We start from the raw sequence: 6,127 nt of genomic DNA, 5'->3' as shown, positions 1-6,127 counted from the left end.
TAGTTGCTCAAGACCAGAACATTTAAGCATCTGCCATTTATGTTATGAGTCAGCTGCTGCATTTCAACAAAGCTGCATTTTTTAGTATGACTCTTGGACCCTTTTAAAGAGTGGAATGAACATTTTATATTTTTTAAATAGCTAAGGACCGATATTGTTGAACTCAGCCCTTCATTGTCATGAGCAATAATAGTAAGTCTTTCAGTTGACCAGGAACAGCCTGCAGTTTTGAAAGGTTTATTGTGCAGAAGCTCGAGTTAATGGAGAGGTATCTGCAGCAGGGGGAATCACAGGTGATTATCAGTTCACTGAGTGGGAACGGTCTTCTGCCAGAGAGGAAAAGTAGATTAGTTTTTGTTGCCGGAGTTGCACTGAAGGAATATGTGTTACGAGTTTGATTTTGATTCTGACTTTTTCCAGAGAAGGTGCCGGAGGCGACGTGGAAGTGGTGGAAGGTGGACTGGGAGATGAGTCTCAGGTAATTGAGAACACAACTCCACTTTCCGCAGGAGCAGACCAGCTCAGAATCACAGGCGAGTTCTTCAGAGAAAGAGCATTTCAGCCAACTTCAGCCGCCAACTGCTAAGAAGCAGAGAGAAACCACATCAGCACAGAGATTTCACTGATACTGCCACAAATATAACACACATATCAAAGTCCAGTCCACTCACTTAGGTAAGTGTCATAATAAACAGGAATGACTCAAAAGCAGGACTCGGAAGGTAGCAGCTGTTAAAAAAGATCTTTTTGGGAAAAATAAAGAGAGGACATACAAAAGAATGAATTAAAGGCAGGAATAACTGATTCAGGTAAGTGCTGCTCAGCTGGAATAGGTTAGGGTTTTTCTGTTGGAGAGGAGGCCAGGAGTTAATAGAGGTTCAGGTGAGTGTAAAAAAAAAGATCTTGACCGTCTTTGTTTTAGATTTCAGTTCTTTGCTTTCTTTCACAGAAGATGGGGTGGTCTGCAGTTCAGAGGGTGAGAGAGTGGGAAGAAAGGTGTGGTGGACAGTGGGGAAGCAAGTGAGCAAAACAATTCTCCACACAGACCTCGACTGGTCTGAGTTATGTCAGTCAGGTGAGCGTGGCAGAAAGATACTTGAAATCTTCCGGGTTGGGAGAAACAGGGGAATCTGTCTTCAGCCGTCATTCTCCAGACATGTTTACGGGAAACAGACAAGAGAACAAGATTACAGACTGAATGCACACAAGGAAAACTGGTTCTACAGCAGAGGCCTGATTACCACCGTAGGCAACAACGATCTGATGAGGAATCTTGGCACCAGTCAGTTATTAAATACTGCAGAGAAGAGAAAAAAGGGAACAACCTCCAGGCCAAGAGGAACCCTGAAAGGCAGCTGGTTCAGGGTCCAGTGAAGGTACATGCAGATGTTAAAAAGTATAGTTCAAAGGTATACTTACAAATATGCATTATGGTCCTGATCTCTTTGTGATACAACAGGATCATAATAATCATAATGTTGTATTGAAGAAAATCTGAAAATACACTAATTACACAACAGTTAAATTACACAAATTCTTACACATTACATCTAGATGAGCTGCTCAGCCATGGAAACTCATGCCACTGAAGTTCCTGGATCACAACTTATATGCTGATGTCAATAAATGACCCATTTGTTTTTTACGAATGTTTGTAAAGGCACACTGCTTTGTCTTGCATGCCTGTGGCAACGGGACTGAAAACACCTACAGTGAAAGATTGAAAGGTGTGGTCCTATACTTTTCTCCATTTAGTGTAAATATTAATACCAGAAACTCATCAGCATACTATCACCAAATCTCATTCTGTATTTCCTGTTTTGCTATATATGTTGAGCTATATTTGCCTATTTTATTTGACAAAAAGCAAAAAACAAAACAAAAAACAATGTTGGTCAACACATACACCTCCACCACTTTCTGCTGACAATTCCAAAATGTAATACACAATTTATAGACAGAAGAAAAATATAGTAAAATATTTTCAAGCACAAAACAAAAATTGACAAATAACTCCCCACAAAAGGATAATCACATGATCTACCTTGAAATATCTCTGGAAATGCACTTTTCCTAAACCCATTTTTTGAGAAGGCCAGTTATTTCACATGCGCTCACATCAAAGTGCCTGCTGTCCACCCACGCAAAGATGGCAGATATAATCAGACTGTCAATCAGGCTGTGCGTGCAAGGGCACAAACATTACAAAGTCAAGGTAAACTGAATGCAGGTCACAGACTTATGCACACATGTTGGTGTGGGGGGGGACCCCATCAGCACCAGCATACCACTGGATTATGCACACAGACACCTCCACGTGCATCCATCTCCGTGTTGATGCTGAGACGGTGTAACTGAGTCCTCCTGTCAGAAGACTAATCCCTCACAAGGACAGATTTAGCTGCCGAGCCTCATCAGGCTTTCATCTGAGTCCAAAGCTGATGTCATCAAGCAAGCTGCCCTCACTAACTGAGTTATGTTAAGAGCAAACAGCTTCACACCTGCTCTGCATCAGCACTGAACTGGTGCTGCTGCTGTTACGGGAGATTGACGACGGTTAGATAAATGAGTTGAGATCCCACTGGAGGCTTCTTCCTAACCACGAACGAAAGAGCTTCAGAAAGATTTGGGGCAGGTCAACATCCTAACTCTCTGACTGTTAAATGCCTGTGGGGTGTGCTGGTGATGAAGAGGAGCTCAGATGCGGTCTCAAAGCGCTGATCAGTCATCCCCTTCCCAAACCCCTTAAACCCCTACTGGTGCCTGTGGGGCCGTCTGCGGACACCCTGCACACCACGCACAATTACCCTTTATGCTGTTCCCAGGCACAATTACCCTCACTCCTTAACAGAGCAACACATGGTATTGCAATAATGTATGGAATGGTCACTGATGACTTTGTGTGGGTATGCACACATACCCACACAAATCAAGGGGAGGGGTGTTGGGTTAGTAACAGTACCCTTATCCTGTCTTCTGGTTGAAAAGGCCACACTGGGATCAAAGTGTCTTTGAAGCTCTGATGGAGGTAAAACAGCAACACCGCTGTAATGATTTGATTGTGTATTCCTCTTATTGACAAAATGTCAGAAACAAAACCAACCATGCTAACATGCAACAATTTCAAGAAGAACCATAGCGATTCATAGTGCCCAGTGGATAAATACATTAAACACGTTTTCTCTTAAGCCACAATTAGGCTGTTTTCTTAGAGAAATGTCTTGACGATGTTGTATTAACTTCATTGATTCATATACTTTTCATCTAACTGTGGTAGCCGTGTTTAGTATTAGCAATGCTAGCATGCTAACATACTAAAATGCTATATATTACAGGTTTTATCCACATTTCTATTACTTGCATGTTATGATCCGCTGCACTTAGATGTAAAGATAATTGCACCTCCAGTGAAGCCCTGCTAACTGTGTCTTTAACACTTGCATAACCTACAACGTAGGGTGACCATATTTTGATATCCAAAAAAAGGACACTTGCCCCAGTCACGAAGAACTTTAATAATACTGTTTGCTTCAAGAAAATTTTTAACATACTCAAACGATGCCTTCTCTGTGCGGTTAGTGAATGGTTAAATTAAAAATGTCATATAGGCTAGATAAGTTAACAAGTGCAAAAAAATAACTCTGGAATTAAACAATGGTACAGAAATAAGGCCCTATCTGTATAAGAAAAATTACCAGTACCGGGAAGGTACGAGGGAAATTTCTTTTGCAGTTGCAGTCTGAAAAGCTGCACTTGCACTTTAGCATCTTTTAAACATCATCAGCCGCGCTGCTGCACGCTCTGTCCCGTCTGTGAGCTCAGAACAACCAGAACAAAGCAGCACCTCGGGGATGACATCACACATATGGCCCATAGTATTGTAGGCCCATAGAAAAACCCGGACATTTTCATCAATCTCCAAAATCCCCCCAGACGCCCCGGACAGAACGTGAAAAGTGGACATATCTGGGGAAAAGAGGACGGTTGGTCACCCTATATAACATCTTTGGAATAACCCCCCCCCCTGCCCAGATATACAGTGTAAAGCTTGAAGTGTTCTGCAACGACACATCAAATGTTCCAGATTGCTTAGAAGCTACAGGATGGTCAAACTTATCCAAACATGGATTTTTAACAACTATAAAGCACAGTTAAGCATTTATGACAAGGGAGGAAGCCAGCACCAGCCCCCTAACCGTGCGGTGGCCTTTGATGCTACAGTGGAAACGAGCCTCGCAGAACTGCTGGCATGGTTGTTGGAAGCTGCTTTTCCACTCTGAGCATGAACTAGAGATTCCCTTAACTTGAACCCTGTGAGAACTTGTAGAGTAAATGTGGTCAGTTGTTCGCTCAATAAGCCTGCTGATCTTTAATAACATGTTATTAAACTTGTGTTTCTTCTCCGGTGGACTCTGCAGCGATGTTGCCGTCATCCCAAACCTACTTTGCTGACCACAGTTTTATCAAGACTGACAGAAAACCAGACTGGAGACGCAGAAAATAGGACTGCATTGTGATGAATGGGATTTTTATATCCACAGTGGTGGAGATGTTGTGATGTTGCGTGTAAAGTGAGGAAGTGTGTGGGGTTGAGAGTGAGGGGTGAAGAGGACTTTTGCGCCCATGTGTGCCTCTCCACATGTCTTTCCTTTGAAGCTTCCGTACACGGCTTGGTACCTTCAATTGTTGGAGATGGTGAAGTGATTAATTCCTGTGTCAAGTCTTGGGCTGATTGGACAAGCCTTTGGGGAGACTTGGATTGATTGGATGGTTCCTGTTTCTGTATAGCTCCAGTGGTTGTGATGGTAAAAGTGGGGGGGGGGGGGGGGGGGGGGGTTGGGGATTGAGGAGGCACACATTTGCTCTCTCTCTCTCTTCTTTTTTCTCTCTTCTGCTCTTGGTCTGTCCCCCAGAGATCGGCCTCAAATTAATACAAATCAGAGCCCTCCTCTCTGCCCGAGCTTCACCACTCACCTTCCCCCCAGGTAGGGAAAAAAGGAGAGAGGACGCTGGAGCAGGTGCAGCCAAGTGCAGAGCAATCGGAAGAGAAATGATTGGAATATCAGTGAGCGAGGGCTTTTGTGCCGGAGAGACAATGTGTGTGTGTGTCTGTGTGTGTGAGAGAGAGAGAGAGAGAGGCATCAGAAGAAGACATGGAAGAAACCCTTATCACAAAGTTTTGGAAAAACATAGCGTTCCAGTTTTGCTGCTGACACCCGTGTTAATATAGAACGACAGCGTGCAACACATGGACAGATGTTTGAATTTTTTTCATCTCCAGCTGTCATTTTAATAAAAACTCCTTTACTATCTGTCAACAGATTGAAACGCTTGCTAAGGAGAGCACAACCATAAAAAATGTATACTGAGCCCAGCTCTACTGAATCGTATAAATAAGTTCAAGCTTACTCACTGTGCGAATAGAGGTCAGAACAAACAGTAAGAGTACAGTGATGGTGGCAGAGTGACCCCTTCTGGTCTGATGCCCAGCACAGTCTGCTCTACTCTGTACCCAAAGCTTGCAGTGAGTGGTTTGCCGTGCGGTGATAATACTCCCTTCCTCTGTCCTCAGAGCTCACAGGATCAGTGCTATTTGTGTTACTGCTACATCACCATCATTAGAAAGCTCACAGCCCTGTCATTGTACCATATCTATTTTAGGTGTTAATTATTATGATATGGAAACTGTTAGTGGTGAGAAACTGACAGCTCACAGCATGTCTCAAGGGGAATAATACTGCAAAGTATTTTGGCTATCACTTACATCTACCTTTAACAGTGCTACCTGCTATCTTTTGTCTTTCTTGTTTCTCGAATCCACAGGGAAAATCTAATGTTAGTGGGTAGACCTGCGGGTATTGATCTGTCCATTACATTACAGCGTTTATATTCATCATTTTATCAACCTCATTTCATTAAGAAGGATTCAGCTGTTTTGCTGTTGACCATCAAAAATCTCTTTGTGCCGTGCGTCTGCGGTGAACATGATGTATAATATGTTTTGTTAACTGTGTGACGTTGATCCTCAGGGGACAAAAGTGACACTTAAGATTGACAAATCCCTTTCATCTCGCTTTCCGAACACAGCGTGCCGCCATGGAGAGCACTTCAGATAAGCCGTATAGCC

At 43.1% G+C, this 6,127-nt stretch overlaps 1 long non-coding RNA gene across 1 annotated transcript; it reads right to left on the bottom strand.

Moving 5' to 3' along the window:
• Positions 1 to 222: 222 nt before the first annotated feature.
• On the bottom strand, positions 223 to 1,462 carry LOC134640368 (uncharacterized). Its single transcript, XR_010095462.1, has 3 exons — positions 1,048 to 1,462; positions 412 to 582; positions 223 to 326 (listed from the first exon to the last, which is right to left on the bottom strand). It is a non-coding gene; the product is annotated as an uncharacterized LOC134640368 (long non-coding RNA).
• Between the last annotated feature and the right edge of the window lie 4,665 nt (positions 1,463 to 6,127).

The sequence above is a fragment of the Pelmatolapia mariae genome, linkage group LG13, assembly GCF_036321145.2.
Source record: "Pelmatolapia mariae isolate MD_Pm_ZW linkage group LG13, Pm_UMD_F_2, whole genome shotgun sequence".
Lineage (NCBI taxonomy): Eukaryota > Metazoa > Chordata > Actinopteri > Cichliformes > Cichlidae > Pelmatolapia > Pelmatolapia mariae.
This window is presented reverse-complemented; position numbering and strand designations above follow the sequence as displayed.